The sequence below is a fragment of the Carassius carassius genome, chromosome 8 (assembly GCF_963082965.1).
Source record: "Carassius carassius chromosome 8, fCarCar2.1, whole genome shotgun sequence".
Lineage (NCBI taxonomy): Eukaryota > Metazoa > Chordata > Actinopteri > Cypriniformes > Cyprinidae > Carassius > Carassius carassius.
This window is the reverse complement of record NC_081762.1, coordinates 32,550,758-32,570,220: the sequence shown is the minus strand read 5'-3', so window position 1 is coordinate 32,570,220 and position 19,463 is coordinate 32,550,758. Positions and strand designations below refer to the sequence as shown.

General features: G+C 45.1%; 7 non-coding genes across 7 annotated transcripts; 1 reads left to right on the top strand and 6 right to left on the bottom strand.

Moving 5' to 3' along the window:
• Positions 1–12,382: 12,382 nt before the first annotated feature.
• On the bottom strand, positions 12,383–12,454 carry trnaq-uug (transfer RNA glutamine (anticodon UUG)). Its single transcript has one exon. It is a non-coding gene; the product is annotated as a tRNA-Gln (tRNA).
• A 135-nt stretch (positions 12,455–12,589) lies between these two features.
• On the bottom strand, positions 12,590–12,662 carry trnaf-gaa (transfer RNA phenylalanine (anticodon GAA)). The gene has a single exon. It is a non-coding gene; the product is annotated as a tRNA-Phe (tRNA).
• Positions 12,663–12,769: 107 nt separating this feature from the next.
• On the bottom strand, positions 12,770–12,843 carry trnai-aau (transfer RNA isoleucine (anticodon AAU)). The gene has a single exon. It is a non-coding gene; the product is annotated as a tRNA-Ile (tRNA).
• A 96-nt stretch (positions 12,844–12,939) lies between these two features.
• On the bottom strand, positions 12,940–13,011 carry trnap-ugg (transfer RNA proline (anticodon UGG)). The gene has a single exon. It is a non-coding gene; the product is annotated as a tRNA-Pro (tRNA).
• A 4,131-nt stretch (positions 13,012–17,142) lies between these two features.
• On the top strand, positions 17,143–17,215 carry trnaa-agc (transfer RNA alanine (anticodon AGC)). The gene has a single exon. It is a non-coding gene; the product is annotated as a tRNA-Ala (tRNA).
• A 690-nt stretch (positions 17,216–17,905) lies between these two features.
• Positions 17,906–17,977, bottom strand: trnaq-cug (transfer RNA glutamine (anticodon CUG)). Its single transcript has one exon. It is a non-coding gene; the product is annotated as a tRNA-Gln (tRNA).
• Positions 17,978–18,453: 476 nt separating this feature from the next.
• trnai-aau (transfer RNA isoleucine (anticodon AAU)) lies at positions 18,454–18,528 on the bottom strand. The gene has a single exon. It is a non-coding gene; the product is annotated as a tRNA-Ile (tRNA).
• Between the last annotated feature and the right edge of the window lie 935 nt (positions 18,529–19,463).

The following is a 19,463-nucleotide window of genomic DNA, read 5'->3' as shown; positions in this document are numbered from 1 at the left end:
AGAGCAAGCGGTGTGAAAAAGTTATCTGGTGATTATCTAACAACAGGTAAGTTCGGAAACGCAAATAAATACACTGACACCTTGAAAAATCCTTACGGTTTTGAAGAAGTGCACTCAAAGAAAGCATCCCGCTTGAGGCATGATATGATATAATTCTGTATTGTAAACAAAACATATTTTAAAATGTTGATTATTTTCCCCCAAGAAATAACGCTTCTCAGTGTGTTTTCACAAAACATTCTTGTAATATGTGCATTTGTGTCATATGCCACACCTGTATTTAGCTGTGCTTCACATTGTGATGCAGCAAATACCAGCTCCTCATCGTCATCTTCAGCAGTGGGAACGGACTTGCCTGGAGCACAAATGTTAAAGCTATCATTGTGAACAATACACAGAGACAAACATATGTAAGATGGTGCTTACTTACCAGTAGCGAAAAGCTGCATGGGGGGCAAATGTTTGGCTGGGGGTTCTGCTGCTGGAGGAGGTAAAGTGGACTGCAATAATGGATCTGGAAATGGCAAGTTGACAAGTTTGCCATAAGGATAAATTAATATATGTAGAAATGCTGTAGGTAAAATTCTATATTCACACTCCTACTCACAGGGTTTAACTGGTGATGTGAGTTTTTTTGCCAGCTGTGAAGGCGACAAATTTTTGCCACGTGCCAACAGCGCTTTCACAGTTGCGGTCTTCTGTACACCAGTTTGGATAGCTGCAGGTGGAGGTGCAGTGGTTGCAGAAGCACTGGAGGTTGCAGCTTGAGGTGCAGGCTGACGTACGCTGGTGCCCACAGCAGAAGCCCGTCTTTTCAGGTCATATGTCTTGAAAATGGCCATGTTGGTTTTGGGCCTGGCATCTGCCTTAACGAGGTACCTGATGAGTGCTTGAGCCTCCTTGCTCTGGTCCTCATAAACATCTTTCATGGACCGGCCCTGGAAGTCACCAAACTCCACCATCATGCAGCCCTGGTCTCCAGTTGCCCGGGCTTCTGCCTGCATTTCCTGCTTCCTCTGATAATTCTCCACTTCTTCTGCCATCTCTCTAATTTGAGAAGAGTACTGTAGGAACAGTTGTTTATTTTCTGACAGGGGTGTTGTCTGCGCCGTCTCATTGGAAATGCTGAGCACCAAATACACGGCATACCCCAGAGAGTTTTCCAGGAGCCATCTAAATCTCTGGCCCTGGTACTTCCCAAACTGAAGTTTGCAGTGAGCCAGTACTAAAAACTGGTCACTGGGGTCTCCACCGTTTGTGCTGACAAAAGTACTGGCCTCTGACAGCACCTCCTCCTTAGGTTTGGCCCTTCCAGACTCCACATTTTCAAGGCGCCTCGCCTCCGCCAAAGGTGCCATGAGGAGTCGGCTTGATGTTGCCGATTGCCGTTGAAAAGAGGGATATGCATACATTTTCTGAAATGAAAATCAGAAAAAGACTACTACCTTTTGCAATCTAAAAGACACCTGTATGTTAAGTGTGTAACAATAATTTAACAAGCTACGCATAAACTATATTACTGTGGTAATAAACATGGCCATGACATAAACTGTCCTGAAGTTGAGTTTTCTACAAAGGACAGGAATCCCTGACATATAAAATATGTAACGTCAATATGAAGTCTGAAATTTCCTTTTATTTTCAATGCTGTCATCTTAAACCATGATTACACACACACCAGGCTACAAAATATTACATTAAATATATCATACTTCAAATGTTGTCATCTTACCCCAGGGTTACACCAGGTGCTTTTACCTCTTAAAATCTCAGCCATTTTTCTGTGTTTTTAACTTTCTGGTCTACCCACATACTTTGGCCCATATGGATACATTTGGCCTTTTTTTGTTTGTTTTTAGTTAAGACTCTCAATGGTTTTTTATAAAAAAAAGTCATTATTATTACATTATTTTAGAAAATATCAATTATTTCTTGGTAAATGCAGTTTTCCACATCTCCACAACAATTTGGTAACGATTTTTACAATTAAAATGTGTGTGTGTTATTATGTGTTAATACCAAATATAAATGTAAATAGTTTAATCATTATTTTCATTCATAGGGCCTAGAAACCATGATTTCTTAGACAATAAACACATCATTGTTGACAGTAGCATAGCTTAATTAGCTGACGGTCGATAAATTTAACTTATCTGATCATTTATCATGTGAAAAGTTACAGGTTCACAGGTACTGAAGAAAGCATGAACTGTACACGCTAGCTAGCTATACTGACACGATTCATTTTCCAAAAATACACACTGTATATCAACAAATAATGACCAGTTTTCAATGAATAAAGTAATAGCCTTACCTTTAACAAAGATGACAACAACGGCGATTGGTCAAAAGGAGGCCACAGGAGAGAAACGCGATTGATCAAAAGTAAGCCACGGAAGAGAAACGCGATTGGTCAAAAGTAAGCCACAGGCGAAACGCGATTGGCTCATGTGGCTTACTTTGGGCTTACTTTGGCTCAGTCGGTGGGAAGCAGTAGGCGCGAGAGGTAGCGTGATCGATGCCCGCATTCTCCAAGTTGGCTCCTGCCCTTTTACTCACACATCCCTAGATCAGTGGTTTTCAATCCTGTCCTGGAGGCATCCCTGCCCTGCACATTTCGCATTTCCCCTCATCTAACACACCTGTTTCAAATCATCAGCTCATTAGTAGAGACTGCAAGACCTGATTTGGGTGTGTCTAATAAGGGAGACATACAAAATGTTCAGGGCAGGGGTGCCTCCAGGTAAGGTTTGAAAACCATTGCCCTAAAGAGACCGACTGAGCGTTGACGCAATGCTGCCACACTCCCACGTTAGCTTTTTTTGGGCTCACAGCTGCCAAAAAGTATTTCAGACATGGTCCTGTGCAAATTGGTTGCAAAACAGTGCCATTTTACGCACAGTTCCCTAAAGCAGTGGTTTTCAAACCTGTCCTGGAGGCACCCCTGCCCTTCACATTTTGAATGTTTCCCTCATCTAACACACCTGATTCAAATCATCAGCTCATTAGTAGAGACCGCGAGACCTTATTTGGGTGTGTCTAATAAGGGAGACAATAAAAATGTGCAGGGCAGGGGTGCCTCCAGGACAGGTTTGAGAACCACTGCCCTAAAGAGACAGACTGAGCATTGATGCAATGCGGCCACACTCTCTACGTTAGTTAATTTTTTTGGACTAAAAGGTGCCGAAAAGTATTTCAGACATTGTCCTGCGCAAACTGGTGGCAAAATAGGTCCCACCGAGATTAGAACTCGGATCACTGGATTCAAATCCTCGTCCGGGATTTGAACCCAGGACCTCTCGCACCCAAAGCGAGAATCATACCCCTAGACCAAAGAGCCTTCTTTCCCTAAGCCAAGAAAAAAAGAGCTATTCCAGCATCAACAAAAGAAGGAACATGAACTAACGTGGAAGCAATCAAAGTCCTCGAGACAGTGTGAAAGGCTAACGAATGCAAGTTGGCCTCTTAATTGACCTAAAAATGGGGCTGTATCTAACATGTAGAGGGATGTTAGGGAGGACAGCTGAAACGGTCAGATGTCACTTAGACCAGCGGGTCTCAATTCCAGTCCTCGCGCCCCCTGCTCTTCACATTTTGTAAGTTTCTTGTATAGCTTCAGACATTTGTTCCATTCGAACGTAAGTGCCCTGAGAACTGGACATCACATGACAGCCCTCCGTGATTCAAGTTCAAAGCGTATGTATATGTTCAATTCATAGTGAGTAATACAGTGGTGTATCGAGGTATACAGAGGTAAAGGATGTCACACTTCTCCATGTGTGAAGAAGTTGCGCAGCACAAATCCGTGAACCAATGTTCCAAAGTGAAGTATACTTTGACGGATTTCCCCTGCTCAGGGAGTGGGGAGCAATGAACACTGTGTAGGGACCATGTCAATCGCTAGGAGCTCACTTCTAATGAGCTGATTATCCGAATCAGGTGTGCTAACAAAGAGAGACATGCAAAACATGCAGACCTGGGGGGAGCGAGGACTAGAATTGAGAACCGCTTCCTTAGACTTTAAGTCAGTGTGAGCAAAAGAGGTGAGAAGTTGTCTGCATGATCCGAGTGTTCCAAGGTAGCCTACATAATACAAGAATCCATACACATGCATACTGGCGTAACAAGACAGATGATGTGGACGGCTCAGCCAGTGATGCTGGGGACTGAGGCAGAGGCAAAGATGAGGGGCTGTTTCTGAGATCACGGCAGGGGTCATCCTCATACAGCACTGGAACTGTGATGTCCTCCATGCTCTCTTCCTCAAACCCCTCATCTAGCAGGTCCTGATCATCAACCTCCTCCACCAGCCGGTCTTCCTCCTCTGGGTTCTGGAGCACTGGAGTCAGTGTTTTGCCAGTCTGGCTGTAAAGGTACTCGATTCCCAGCAATTCACCTACAATAATAAAATAATAAAAAAAGAAAAAAAGTGCTCTTAATAATTTATCAAGTACATTGGAGGCTAAATAGATAACTTAATAGAATATTGCAAAAGAACAAATTAAATTTCTTACCTGTATATGCTCCAGGAGGGCGATAGCGCTCATCCCAGGGCTTCCCAAAGACTGTTCGGCTAAACCGGTCCACAGCCTCTCTCATGGCACTGCCATATGTCCGAATGGAGGACGCCCGTTTTATGGCATCTTCCATTCGGTCATCATTCCAACGCATCAAGCCCTCAAGGAGATAGGCCTGAAAATGCGCATCGCTGGCACTGGTTCCTAAAAGTTAAATAATATTAAAAAATATATAAAAAAGGAGTTTTATATGTCACGTATGTACAATATATGTACTACACATAAGGTGCTCTGAAGTAACTTGTATACTACATTTAATAGAGTTGTGTAACTAAATAAAAAATGATTGTCACTTATTCCTGTATTACTAGTGACTTGTTAGTCAAGACAGCTTTGTCAATGCTAATGACATTAAAAAGTAATTGTAATGTAGAGTGTGACATTTTTTAATGTGGCATTACTTTAAAGTGATGGAAGCAGTTACAGTGCTTATATTTTCTACAGAAAAATAATAATCCATATGCATGTAATACCTGGAATAAAACGGTTCAGGTGGAGGTGGAACGACTCCAAGGAGGTAGAGCCACGAGCAAACCTGTAGCAGCACAGCTCCACGCTGCCTTTCTTCAGTGTCCCTGTCTTCATGTACAGCGGAAAGTCCTCTGGGTCTTGTATACACTGGACGTGCTTGCGCTGTTCCTTCCATATCTGCTGGATCCGTTCGTGGTCCAGCAGAGGAACTCCCAGGGTGTCCTTCCCATCCGCACTGTCAAACTGATCAATCAGTGACCCAATCAATCTGGCGGTCTCCTCCACCCCCCTGGTCCTCCTCCGGCAGTGCAGTGCCAACTCCCTCCGGGTAATGCGAGCACTGACCGCCTTTTCTGAGATGTGGCCAGTCTTCTTTGCCGCCAGGTCACTCTCTTTTGCAGAGCGAAGAGCAGCCACATCCTCTGGATCCCACTGAAAGATGCACGTGGACAGACGTGCCATGAAGATCCCGTAGAGTGGATGAGCCTCTGTCGTGACACCTGCAGCAAATCGCCGCATGAAGTGCCTGATGTCGAGGCACACTACAAGCTCATCCCACTCCGAAAACATGATCTTCACCCGCGATTGGCCATACTGACTGCAGCAGTCCCCGTCCACGTACATCACTTTTGGGGCTGCCTCTCCTGCCTCTCGGTAGCGTTTCATCAGACCAGCTGCCATGGAGTCCAGTCCATGTCCCTCGGCAGCTGTCAGCACAGAGACAAGGACCTGGCCGTGTTCATTTCCGACATTTGTGCACCAGGCAGCTGTTCCTGAAGCAGCACCGGCAAGTTTCTTTGTAACCTATTGGGAAAAATAAAAGATGTGCTCTTTATGTATGCACATCACACACATATCCATATTTGGCAAATTTCTGGATATAAACAGGGCTTTGATACCTTTTTTGTCGAATCCATCTTGAGAACACAGCCAAAGACAGATGTTAATTTGGCCTTGACCTCGTGCAGTCGCCCCAGAACATCCCTGGCATACACGGCTAACAGCCACTTAGGTTTAGGCAGGGCAGGTAAAAGTGGAGGATCAGCAAACACAGGAGGCTGCACAAGGGAGGACCTTGTGAATGGTTCGCAGGCAGTCAGGTACTGCAAGACACGCTGTGTCCATGCCTCACTGTGCTGTTCCATCAGTTTCCTGTAAAGCTGAGTCACACTGTTGCCCAGTGTCCTCTCCCTCATCATCCTCAGCACCCGGTTGTCACATGAGTATCTAAGGAAGCAACAGTATAATCATGCAAATGCTTTAGTTGGTAAAAAATAACCCATATAAAAGCACCTAATAATGAATGATTGTCATTATGAATTACCTGTATGTCAGCAAAGCTGGAAACTGACTGCGGTGGCCCATATCCAGCTGTCCTAGGATGTCCTCAGACCAGGCAGGATATTTCTTTTTGCATCGTTTGCACTCCAGATACTCAGTGGCAAGGTCATACCACCCGTCGATGTCCAAGACCTTACGCACGGTACGGTAAATTCCTGCCGCTGTTAGTCTGTGCTTACCACAGTCTGGGCGAACCCAGACAAGAGGAAATAACCACATCTTCAGCGGCATCCATAAGAAAAGGGGCCGACAGAAGAAGAGGTCAGGTGAGGCAGGGGGCTGAGTGTTTATTAAAGGGGGCTGAGGAGGATACCACCAAAGTTTCAGCTGGGACACTAGTTCTGACTTGCCGGTTCGTGGGTTGGCCTTAAATAGTGTGTTCCGGATCCACTCATGCTGGAAAGGTGGAAGTTGATCTTTCCAGTGACTTGGAAGCTCAGCTGGTGGCTGGTGATGTGAAGGAGCTGGTGCCTTGGCAGTTTCCACTGATGGAGATGGACCAGCACAGTCCTCTGAGTGAATAGTAAAAAAAAAAACAATAAGGATGACTGTTGCATTTGATAGTAATATGCCATAAATGCAGCGCACAAACAGCCTGCAAAGCACAATTTTTGGACAAGTATTCAGTATTCAATATGTTATATTTAGGAACGAGAGTGAAGAAAGTGGTACTAGTGTTAAGGAAGCAAAGAAAACAGCATACACTATATTAATTTAAGGAGAATGGAATCAGTGCAGCTCACTGAGAATGAGGATCAGATGGAATGGAGGAAGGAAAATGTGGTGTGATGAATTAAGTGTAAAGCAACGAAGCCCACGGACATGAAGCATACACACAGATAGAGTAAGGAAAAACTGTTCCTCTAATCATTAGAACAATGAATCTCCACCATTCTGTCTGCTCAGGGAGAGCTGAAGAGTGTGTGAGAAGAGCAAGCGGTGTGAAAAAGTTATCTGGTGATTATCTAACAACGGGTAAGTTCGGAAACGCAAATAAATACACTGACACCTTGAAAAATCCTTACGGTTTTGAAGAAGTGCACTCAAAGAAAGCATCCCGCTTGAGGCATGATATGATATAATTCTGTATTGTAAACAAAACATATTTTAAAATGTTGATTATTTTCCCCCAAGAAATAACGCTTCTCAGTGTGTTTTCACAAAACATTATTGTAATATGTGCATTTGTGTCATATGCCACACCTGTATTTAGCTGTGCTTCACATTGTGATGCAGCAAATACCAGCTCCTCATCGTCATCTTCAGCAGTGGGAACGGACTTGCCTGGAGCACAAATGTTAAAGCTATCATTATATGTTAAAGCTGCAGTCAGTATGGCCAATCGCGGGTGAAGATCATGTTTTCGGAGTGGGATGAGCTTGTAGTGTGCCTCGACATCAAACTGGTGTACAGAAGACCGCAACTGTGAAAGCGCTGTTGGCACGTGGCAAAAATTTGTCGCCTTCACAGCTGGCGAAAAAACTCACGTCACCAGTTAAACCCTGTGAGTAGGAGTGTGAATATAGAATTTTACCTACAGCATTTCTACATATATTAATTTATCATTATGGCAAACTTGTCAACTTGCCATTTCCAGATCCATTATTGCAGTCCACTTTACCTCCTCCAGCAGCAGAACCCCCAGCCAAACATTTGCCCCCCATGCAGCTTTTCGCTACTGGTAAGTAAGCACCATCTTACATATGTTTGTCTCTGTGTATTGTTCACAATGATAGCTTTAACATTTGTGCTCCAGGCAAGTCCGTTCCCACTGCTGAAGATGACGATGAGGAGCTGGTATTTGCTGCATCACAATGTGAAGCACAGCTAAATACAGGTGTGGCATATGACACAAATGCACATATTACAATAATGTTTTGTGAAAACACACTGAGAAGCGTTATTTCTTGGGGGAAAATAATCAACATTTTAAAATATGTTTTGTTTACAATACAGAATTATATCATATCATGCCTCAAGCGGGATGCTTTCTTTGAGTGCACTTCTTCAAAACCGTAAGGATTTTTCAAGGTGTCAGTGTATTTATTTGCGTTTCCGAACTTACCCGTTGTTAGATAATCACCAGATAACTTTTTCACACCGCTTGCTCTTCTCACACACTCTTCAGCTCTCCCTGAGCAGACAGAATGGTGGAGATTCATTGTTCTAATGATTAGAGGAACAGTTTTTCCTTACTCTATCTGTGTGTATGCTTCATGTCCGTGGGCTTCGTTGCTTTACACTTAATTCATCACACCACATTTTCCTTCCTCCATTCCATCTGATCCTCATTCTCAGTGAGCTGCACTGATTCCATTCTCCTTAAATTAATATAGTGTATGCTGTTTTCTTTGCTTCCTTAACACTAGTACCACTTTCTTCACTCTCGTTCCTAAATATAACATATTGAATACTGAATACTTGTCCAAAAATTGTGCTTTGCAGGCTGTTTGTGCGCTGCATTTATGGCATATTACTATCAAATGCAACAGTCATCCTTATTGTTTTTTTTTTTACTATTCACTCAGAGGACTGTGCTGGTCCATCTCCATCAGTGGAAACTGCCAAGGCACCAGCTCCTTCACATCACCAGCCACCAGCTGAGCTTCCAAGTCACTGGAAAGATCAACTTCCACCTTTCCAGCATGAGTGGATCCGGAACACACTATTTAAGGCCAACCCACGAACCGGCAAGTCAGAACTAGTGTCCCAGCTGAAACTTTGGTGGTATCCTCCTCAGCCCCCTTTAATAAACACTCAGCCCCCTGCCTCACCTGACCTCTTCTTCTGTCGGCCCCTTTTCTTATGGATGCCGCTGAAGATGTGGTTATTTCCTCTTGTCTGGGTTCGCCCAGACTGTGGTAAGCACAGACTAACAGCGGCAGGAATTTACCGTACCGTGCGTAAGGTCTTGGACATCGACGGGTGGTATGACCTTGCCACTGAGTATCTGGAGTGCAAACGATGCAAAAAGAAATATCCTGCCTGGTCTGAGGACATCCTAGGACAGCTGGATATGGGCCACCGCAGTCAGTTTCCAGCTTTGCTGACATACAGGTAATTCATAATGACAATCATTCATTATTAGGTGCTTTTATATGGGTTATTTTTTACCAACTAAAGCATTTGCATGATTATACTGTTGCTTCCTTAGATACTCATGTGACAACCGGGTGCTGAGGATGATGAGGGAGAGGACACTGGGCAACAGTGTGACTCAGCTTTACAGGAAACTGATGGAACAGCACAGTGAGGCATGGACACAGCGTGTCTTGCAGTACCTGACTGCCTGCGAACCATTCACAAGGTCCTCCCTTGTGCAGCCTCCTGTGTTTGCTGATCCTCCACTTTTACCTGCCCTGCCTAAACCTAAGTGGCTGTTAGCCGTGTATGCCAGGGATGTTCTGGGGCGACTGCACGAGGTCAAGGCCAAATTAACATCTGTCTTTGGCTGTGTTCTCAAGATGGATTCGACAAAAAAGGTATTTTTGCCACAAAAAAGGTATTTTTGCCACGTGCCAACAGCGCTTTCACAGTTGCGGTCTTCTGTACACCAGTTTGGATAGCTGCAGGTGGAGGTGCAGTGGTTGCAGAAGCACTGGAGGTTGCAGCTTGAGGTGCAGGCTGACGTACGCTGGTGCCCACAGCAGAAGCCCGTCTTTTCAGGACATATGTCTTGAAAATGGCCATGTTGGTTTTGGGCCTGGCATCTGCCTTAACGAGGTACCTGATGAGTGCTTGAGCCTCCTTGCTCTGGTCCTCATAAACATCTTTCATGGACCGGCCCTGGAAGTCACCAAACTCCACCATCAAGCAGCCCTGGTCTCCAGTTGCCCGGGCTTCTGCCTGCATTTCCTGCTTCCTCTGATACTTCTCCACTTCTTCTGCCATCTCTCTAATTTGAGAAGAGTACTGTAGGAACAGTTGTTTATTTTCTGACAGGGGTGTTGTCTGCGCCGTCTCATTGGAAATGCTGAGCACCAAATACACGGCATACCCCAGAGAGTTTTCCAGGAGCCATCTAAATCTCTGGCCCTGGTACTTCCCAAACTGAAGTTTGCAGTGAGCCAGTACTAAAAACTGGTCACTGGGGTCTCCACCGTTTGTGCTGACAAAAGTACTGGCCTCTGACAGCACCTCCTCCTTAGGTTTGGCCCTTCCAGACTCCACATTTTCAAGGCGCCTCGCCTCCGCCAAAGGTGCCATGAGGAGTCGGCTTGATGTTGCCGATTGCCGTTGAAAAGAGGGATATGCATACATTTTCTGAAATGAAAATCAGAAAAAGACTACTACCTTTTGCAATCTAAAAGACACCTGTATGTTAAGTGTGTAACAATAATTTAACAAGCTACGCATAAACTATATTACTGTGGTAATAAACATGGCCATGACATAAACTGTCCTGAAGTTGAGTTTTCTACAAAGGACAGGAATCCCTGACATATAAAATATGTAACGTCAATATGAAGTCTGAAATTTCCTTTTATTTTCAATGCTGTCATCTTGAACCATGATTACACACACACCAGGCTACAAAATATTACATTAAATATATCATACTTCAAATGTTGTCATCTTATCCCAGGGTTACACCAGGTGCTTTTACCTCTTAAAATCTCAGCCATTTTTCTGTGTTTTTAACTTTCTGGTCTACCTAAATTAAAATGAGCACTATTCCCACATACTTTGGCCCATATGGATACATTTGGCCTTTTTTTGTTTGTTTTTAGTTAAGACTCTCAATGTTTTTTTTATAAAAAAAGTCATTATTATTACATTATTTTAGAAAATATCAATTATTTCTTGGTAAATGCAGTTTTCCATATCTCCACAACAATTTGGTAACGATTTTTACAATTAAAATGTGTGTGTGTTATTATGTGTTAATACCAAATATAAATGTAAATAGTTCAATCATTATTTTCATTCATAGGGCCCAGAAACCATGATTTCTTAGACAAAAAACACATCATTGTTGACAGTAGCATAGCTTAATTAGCTGACGGTCGATAAATTTAACTTATCTGATCATTTATCATGTGAAAAGTTACAGGTTCACAGGTACTGAAGAAAGCATGAACTGTACACGCTAGCTAGCTATACTGACACGATTCATTTTCCAAAAATACACACTGTATATGAACAAATAATGACCAGTTTTCAATGAATAAAGTAATAGCCTTACCTTTAACAAAGATGACAACAACGGCGATTGGTCAAAAGGAGGCCACAGGAGAGAAACGCGATTGATCAAAAGTAAGCCACGGAAGAGAAACGCGATTGTTCAAAAGTAAGCCACAGGCGAAACGCGATTGGTCAAAAGTAAGCCACAGGCGGAACGCGATTGGTCAAAAGTAAGCCACAGGCGAAACGCGATTGGCTCATGTGGGCTTACTTTGGGCTTACTTTGGCTCAGTCGGTGGGAAGCAGTGGGCGCAAGCGACAGGTAGCGGGATCGATGCCTGCATTCTCCAAGTTGGCTCCTGCCCTTTTACTCACACATCCCTAGATCAGTGGTTTTCAATCCTGTCCTGGAGGCATCCCTGCCCTGCACTTTTCGCATTTCCCCTCATCTAACACACCTGTTTCAAATCATCAGCTCATTAGTAGAGACTGCAAGACCTGATTTGGGTGTGTCTAATAAGGGAGACAATAAAAATGTGCAGGGCAGGGGTGCCTCCAGGACAGGTTTGAGAACCACTGCCCTAAAGAGACAGACTGAGCATCGATGCAATGCGGCCACACTCTCTACGTTAGTTAATTTTTTTGAACTAAAAGGTGCCGAAAAGTATTTCAGACATTGTCCTGTGCAAACTGGTGGCAAAATAGGTCCCACCGAGATTTAAACTCAGATCACTGGATTCAGAGTCCAGAGTACTAACCATTTCACCATGGAACCTTAACTGGTGCAGCTGTTGCTCACAGGGCCACAAACACTGGCACCATCGCCAAACTAGTGCTGTTTTATCTTTTCCTGCGGCAAGAAAGCACACAGGCTCCACCGAGATTTGAACTCAGATCGCTGGATTCAAAGCCCAGAGTGCTGACCATTACACCATGGAACCAAAACTGCTTGGTTGGAGGCCAACTTGGAAACAGATAGCTCTCTGGCTGTGAGGAAGCAGTTATACAGAGAGGTTGGAACCCAGTGATTTTTGGTCAATGGCCCGCCTCAAAAAAGGGAAAAGTGTGGGAGATGTTGCCGAATCCCGGGATCAAACCAGGGACTTTTAGATCTTCAGTCTAACGCTCTCCCAACTGAGCTATTTCGGCTATAACAAAGCTCTGCTTAGCAAGCAGGGATTTCAGTGAGATCACCCTACTCTTTGTCGGAGCTGAAGAGCACAGCAGAGATGAGCCCCCAGACAATAAAAAACAGCTGGCCAGTACAGAGATCGAACCCGCGACCTTGGCGTTATTAGCACCACGCTCTAACCAGCTGAGCTAACCGGCCTGGCTTAGCCATCCGTGTCTGCCTGATTAGCAAAAACCTGCGATAATGTTTGTGAATGCAATGAGACAATAAAGCTTCACGTTTTAACCTGAACAAGGGCTCGTCCGGGATTTGAACCCGGGACCTCTCGCACCCAAAGCGAGAATCATACCCCTAGACCAATGAGCCTTCTTCTTCTGGTGAAATTAACCAAAATCCAACATTTTTTCTATGAATATTTTACATTATTATGGGATATTCGGGGGATCCCTAGAGGGCGAGGGGCCTAACGTATGCGACCAACCACGAGTTCCTGGGTGGTCCGGTTCCTGAGTTATAACGGTTCAAATTCCAAATTTTGGGGGGCCGTAACTTGGACCCCCGGGGTCATAGGGACTTGGGGCTGGTGTCGTCGCATAGAGGGCCCCCTGGTCTGACTTTGTCCCGATTTCGGTGCAGCTTGGCCCCGTTTTGGCGGAGTTACAGCTTGGCAAAATGTGTGACATTTTGGTTAACATTCACCACGTGGTTAAATTAACCAAAATCCAACATTTTTTCTATGCATATTTCTTCAGTATAATGGGATAAAATTTACAAAAATTGATTCCTCTGAGTGCCCTGCGTACAGTAGAGGTGTTTTCTTTAATAATATGGCACACATTTGAAATAAATAAAGTTAAATACAGTTGCTATTTAATGAACAGTGAGACACGCACCACTTGTGGTGCACAAGTGTGCCAAAATTCTAAGCTCGTTTTTATGCAAATTCTTCAGTATTTTGGGATAAAACTTGCAAAAATGGATTCCTCTGAATGCCCTTTGTACAGTACAAGTGTTTTCTCTAGGCCTCATCATAATTTTCTTCCGACTTCCACCCCCCTCGAGCTGCCTTCTCTAGCCGGGGAGGGTGCACCCTGGCCGGCATGGATGAGTAGGTGCGAGGGGGGTGGATGGTACTATTATTTTGCTAATATCTCCGCGAAGCGGTGGACCCCGGGGCTGAAATTCGGGGGATCCCTAGAGGGTCGAGGGGCCTACCGTATGCGACCACCCTCGAGTTCCTGGGTGGTCCGGTTCCTTAGTTATAACGGATATAATTCCACATTTTGGGGGGCCGTAACTCGGACCCCCGGGGTCATAGGGACATGGGCCTGTGTCGTCGGATAGAGGGCCCACTGGTCTGACTTTGTCCCGATTTTGGTGCAGTTTGGCCCCGTTTTGGCGGAGTTACAGCTTGGCAAAATGTGTGACATTTTGGTTAACATTCACCTCATGTGGTGAAATTAACCAAAATCCAACATTTTTTCTATGCATATTTCTACAGTATTATGGCATAAAATTTACAAAAATGGATTCCCCTTAGTGCCCTGAGTACAGTACAAGTGTTTTCTCTAGGCCTCATTCTAAAATTTTTCTTCCGACTTCCACCCCCCTCGAGCTGCCTTCTCTAGCCGGTTTCAAATCATCAGCTCATTAGTAGAGACTGCAAGACCTGATTTGGGTGTGTCTAATAAGGGAGACAATAAAAATGTGCAGGGCAGGGGTGCCTCCAGGACAGGTTTGAAAACCACTGCCCTAAATAGACAGACTGAGCATCGATGCAATGCGGCCACACTCTCTACGTTAGTTAATTTTTTTGGACTAAAAGCTGCCGAAAAGTATTTCAGACATTGTCCTGCGCAAACTGGTTGCTTTGGTTGCCAAATATTGCTTTGAGAAAATGCAAAACAGAAAATTTAATCTGCAAATATCTTGATAAACATGAATTAGTGGCAAAATGTGGTATATTCTGACATGACAAACCTGGAATAAATCTGCTTAGGTGGCAGTGAAATGATTCCAGGGATGTGGAGCCTCTGGCACAACGATAGGTTTTTAGAACCACCCCACCCTTGTTTGTAGTTCCAGTTTCAGTATAGAGCGGCACATTTGGAGGATCTTGGATACAGGTGACGTGCCGCCTCTGGACATTCCAGATGTGCTGCATTCTCACACTGTCAAGTAGTGGAACACCAAAAGCATCATTCCCCTTGCCACCCATGAGCTCTCTGATGAGCATATCAAGGAGGCGGATAGTGGTTTCTTCTCCTCGTGTTCTCCTCAAAAAGCTCAGCTTTAGTTAAATGATGGTCCAGTTCTGCCTCCGTCAGTGTAGGCCAGCCCTGTTGGATGAGTTGCTCCCTTTTGGCCCGTCTCAGCAGAGTGAGATCCCCTGCATCCCACTCAAAAATACAGGATGACAGCCTAGCCATAAAAGTAGGGTACCACTTGTGGGCATCAGTGGTGCACCCTACTGCCAGACGTCGCATAAAATGCCAAATGTCTAGGCGGACGATGACATCGGGCCAGCCGCTGAACCGCCTCTTCAATTTAGTCTCTCCCACTGTCTTGCAACAATCACAGTCCACATAAATGACAGTGGGAGGATCAACACCAGCACTCCGGTATCGCTCCATGAGCCCTGCAGCCATGTGGTCTAACCCAGCCCCTTCATTCGCAGTCAGGACACTCATTGCCCACTGGACATCTCATTGCCCACTGAGGTAAGCCACTGTGCTGTGCCTTTCGCAGGCCCGCTCAACTTCTTGGTGATCTGAAAGAAACAATAAGCATAGCAAATAATACAACAGGCATCCAAATCAGTTACACTGAAAAAAATAAAGCTCTCTCGGTCTAAAAATACATTATAGATAAGGGTACAGTCAAGTAAGCAGCTTATCTGACCTTCTTAGTTGAATCCATTTTTAAAATTGATCCATACGTGGATGTTATGCTGGCCTTTATGTGATCGAGCCTGTTGAGAATGTCCTGACTGTATACAGTGAGGAGCCATTTGTAGCTGGGTACTGAAGCAAGTGGTGGTGGCTCCTGGAAGTGCACCGGATGCAGGCCACGATTATCAAAAAAGGCCACACACTCTGATGTGTACCGAAGCGCACGTTTCAACCACTCCTCACTGTGGTTCTCTCTCGGCTGGCCGATGATCCTCACTGGGCCATTCCCCATGCCCCTCTCACGCAGCAAGCAAAGAACCTGAATGTCACAGGCATACCTTGGAAAAAAGTATTCATTTAAGTATCTTATTGTAAGGTATCTAATTATTGTAGGAAATATTTATCAAAAAAGGTAGCACATAAGTGAAAATGACTGCAAAATAATTACTTGCGTGTGAGGATGACCCTGAATTCAGATCGATGGGCCAGGTCCAACTGCTGCAGCACAGCATGACTCCAGGACAGGTAGCTGGTTCTACACCTGGTGCAGATCAGGGTCTCTGTCACCAGGTTGCAGTATCTGTCAATGTCTAACACCTGTCGTACCCTCCTGTGCAGTCCACCACCACACAGCTGTTGCGTGGCACAGGCAGGGTTAGTACACTGGAGCCGCACCTTCCACAGCTTATATGGCATCCAGAGCAAGAGACGCTGTGAAAAAAATCAGGTGTTGGAGCTTGGTGGTACAACAGGGCTGATGGAGGGGGGTGATACCACAACTGTAGGTTTTCACGCAGCTCCAGCTTTCCCTTTGCACCAACCCTAAAAAGTGCTTCCGACACCCACTTCTGGTCTTGCTGTGGCATTGTCTGTGGCCACAGAAGGGGGAGATCTTCTGGCTGAGATGAGACCTGCTGATATTATCAAAAACACTCGTTTAAATAAAAGCTAAGAGAGCATTAAATGATGAAGACATCTATATATTTTGAATGAACAAAAGAAGGAACATGAACTAACGTGGAAGCAATCAAAGTCCTCGTGACAGTGTGGAAGGCTAACGAATGCAAGTTGGCCTCTTAATTGACCTAAAAATGGGGCTGTATCTAACATGTAGAGGGATGTTAGGGAGCACAGCTGAAACGGTCAGATGTCACTTAGACCAGCGGGTCTCAATTCCAGTCCTCGCGCCCCCTGCTCTTCACATTTTGTAAGTTTCTTGTATAGCTTCAGACATTTGTTCCATTCGAACGTAAGTGCCCTGAGAACTGGACATCACATGAAATCCCTCCGTGATTCAAGTTCAAAGCGTATGTATATGTTCAATTCATAGTGAGTAATACAGTGGTGTATCGAGGTATACAGAGGTAAATGATGTCACACTTCTCCATGGTAGGTAGCCTCCAAGGTAGCCTACATAATACAAGAATCCATACACATGCATACTTGCGTAACAAGACCGAGAAGGTCCTTAAACACAAAAGCTTAATCTCTTTGTAAATTCGACAACATAATCTCGGCCAGTGCAAAGGAGCAAGCCCAGAGGAGGGACAGCCTCTTTGCATCAAACCCGTCATTCCCAGCTATGCTCATCATTCTTGAAAGGCCAGGGGAATTAGCTCAAATGGTAGAGCGCTCGCTTAGCATGCGAGAGGTAGCGGGATCGATGCCCGCATTCTCCAAGTTGGCTCCTGCCCTTTTACTCACACATCCCTAGTGGTTTTCAATCCTGTCCTGGAGGCATCCCTGCCCTGCACATTTCGCATTTCCCCTCATCTAACACACCTGTTTCAAATCATCAGCTCATTAGTAGAGACTGCAAGACCTGATTTGGGTGTGTCTAATAAGTGAGACATACAAAATGTTCAGGGCAGGGGTGCCTCCAAGAAAGGTTTGAAAACCATTGCCCTAAAGAGACCGACTGAGCGTTGACGCAATGCTGCCACACTCCCACGTTAGCTTTTTTTGGGCTCACAGCTGCCAATAAGTATTTCAGACATGGTCCTGTGCAAATTGGTTGCAAAACAGTGCCATATTACGCACAGTTCCCTAAAACAGTGGTTTTCAAACCTGTCCTGGAGGCACCCCTGCCCTTCACATTTTGAATGTTTCCCTCATATAACACACCTGTTTCAAATCATCAGCTCATTAGTAGAGACCGCGAGACCTTATTTGGGTGTGTCTAATAAGGGAGACAATAAAAATGTGCAGGGCAGGGGTGCCTCCAGGACAGGTTTGAGAACCACTGCCCTAAAGAGACAGACTGAGCATCGATGCAATGCGGCCACACTCTCTACGTTAGTTAATTTTTTGGGACTAAAAGCTGCCGAAAAGTATTTCAGACATTGTCCTGCGCAAACTGGTTGCAAAATAGGTCCCACCGAGATTTGAACTCGGATCACTGGATTCAGAGTCCAGAGTGCTAACCATTACACCATGGAACCTTAACTTGTGCAGCTGTTGCTCACAGGGCTACAAACACTGGCACCATCTCCAAACTAGTGCTGTTTTATCTTTTCCTGCGGCAAGAAAGCACACAGGCTCCACCGAGATTCGAACTCAGATCGCTGGATTCAAAGCCCAGAGTGCCATTACACCATGGAACCGAAACTGCTTGGTTGGAGGCCAACTTGGAAACAGATAGCTCTCTGGCTGTGGGGAAGCAGTTATACAGAGAGGTTGGAACCCAGTGATTTTTGGTCAATGGCCCGCCTCAAAAAAGGGAAAAGTGTGGGAGATGTTGCCGAAACCCGGGATCGAACCACGGACCTTTAGATCTTCAGTCTAACGTTTTCTCAACTGAGGTATTTCGGCTACAACAAACCTCTGCTTAGCAAGCAGTGATTTCAGTGAGATCACCCTACTCTTTGTCGTAGCTGAAGAGCAGAGCAGAGATGAGCCCCCAGACAATGAAAACAGCTGGCCAGTACGGGGATCAAACCCGCGACCTTGGCGTTATTAGCACCACGCTCTAACCAGCTGAGCTAACTTAGCCATCCGTGTCTGCCTGATTGGAAAAAACCTGCCATAATGTTTGTGAATGCAATGAGACAATAAAGCTTCACGTTTTAACCTAAACAAGGGCTCGTCCGGGATTTGAACCCGGGACCTCTCGCACCCAAAGCAAGAATCATACCCCTAGGGCAATCAAAGTCCTCGAGACAGTGTGAAAGGCTAACGAATGCAAGTTGGCCTCTTAATTTACCTAAAAATGGGGCTGTATCTAACATGTAGAGGGATGTTAGGTAGGACAGCTGAAACGGTCAGATGTCACTTAGACCAGCGGGTCTCAATTCCAGTCCCGGAAGGGAGGAGGCCAACTTGGAAACAGATAGCTCTCTGGCTGTGGGGAAGCAGTTATACCTGTTCCTCTGGGTGTAACGGGACACAGAAGCAGCAGCGCTGGAGCAGGCGCTGGAGCAGGCGGAGCTGGGCCTGGACCGGATGTCAAAGCACCAGAAGATGGAATCACCATCAACACAGTCATGTCTGGGTTAAGGACTAGTGTGCCTAACAGTGACCCAGGTGCTGAAATGGGCTGCACAACTCCTGCTGCTGTGGGGACGGGTGCGATAGGGCACTCCTATTTGGCAGAAGTGGGCCGGCGACCCGGTCGCAGAATTGGAGCCTGTCCTTCTCGATTTGGCGGAAGGATAAATTGATGTTTTGGGCCTGATGTTGATGGCACGTCATCCAATTTTTCCCTCGGCAGAGGAAGCTGCGTATCAGCCACATCAATTGGGTCAGATGGAGTCAGTCCCTGGGCGAGGACACTCATTTCCTGATTCTTCTGCTGCCGTTGAAACCTGAAAGTAAATTACTTGTAAAATATATATATATATATATATATATATATATATATATGTGTGTGTGTGTGTGTGTGTGTGTGTGTGTGTACAGAAGTATTCAGTTCCCTTGAACCAAATAATG